Raw genomic sequence first — 690 nt, 5'->3', positions numbered from 1 at the left:
GAAAATCGCCGCATGATAGACAGACAGAAGAAGTTTCTTGGAAAGCTTAGCATGCTGTCACGTGGATGAAATTTGGCGCAATATTATATGTTTTATGATAACGAGTTTAGTGTTAATATGGAAACGATTATAAATGTTAGAAGTATATTAATAGCAATGACAATTAGTTATTTAAGATGTAATTACGAGTGACAAGCAAACAATAAGTAGATAAAAATAAAGCTAACAGAACTATATGAAAGAACCCTACGTGCATAGACTATATAATGGTTAGATTAGCAAATATTGTTGTTGTGGGGAATTAGCTCAGATGGTAGAGCGCTCGCTTAGCATGCGAGAGGTACCGGGATCGATGCCCGGATTCTCCAACTTCCCGTTTTCTACTAGAGATTTCTTTTTTTTTTTTGTATATTTTGTTTCATGACCTTTGTTTTCAATATTTATTTCCTATATTTCGTCTGCCGCTACGTTCTGAGTTCAAATTCCGCCGAGGTTGACTTTACCTTTCATCTTTTCTGGGTCGATTAAGTAAGTACCAGTTACGCACTGGGTCGATGTAATCCCTTTGTCTGTCCTTGTTTGTCCCTTCTATGTTTAGCCTCTTGTGGGCAATGAAGAAATAAATATTTATTTCCTATTTTTTTTTTTCTCTTTACAACTACCAGATTCTGGGATCGATACGTCGGCTTT

At 36.1% G+C, this 690-nt stretch overlaps 1 non-coding gene across 1 annotated transcript; it reads left to right on the top strand.

Annotated features, from left to right (window-relative positions):
* Positions 1–295: 295 nt before the first annotated feature.
* Positions 296–368, top strand: Trnaa-agc (transfer RNA alanine (anticodon AGC)). The gene has a single exon. It is a non-coding gene; the product is annotated as a tRNA-Ala (tRNA).
* The last annotated feature ends 322 nt before the right edge of the window (positions 369–690 follow it).

The sequence above is a fragment of the Octopus bimaculoides genome, chromosome 11, assembly GCF_001194135.2.
Source record: "Octopus bimaculoides isolate UCB-OBI-ISO-001 chromosome 11, ASM119413v2, whole genome shotgun sequence".
In the NCBI taxonomy this organism is placed as follows: domain Eukaryota; kingdom Metazoa; phylum Mollusca; class Cephalopoda; order Octopoda; family Octopodidae; genus Octopus; species Octopus bimaculoides.
The sequence above is the reverse complement of the archived record's forward strand: the minus strand, read 5'-3'. Positions and strand labels throughout refer to the sequence as shown.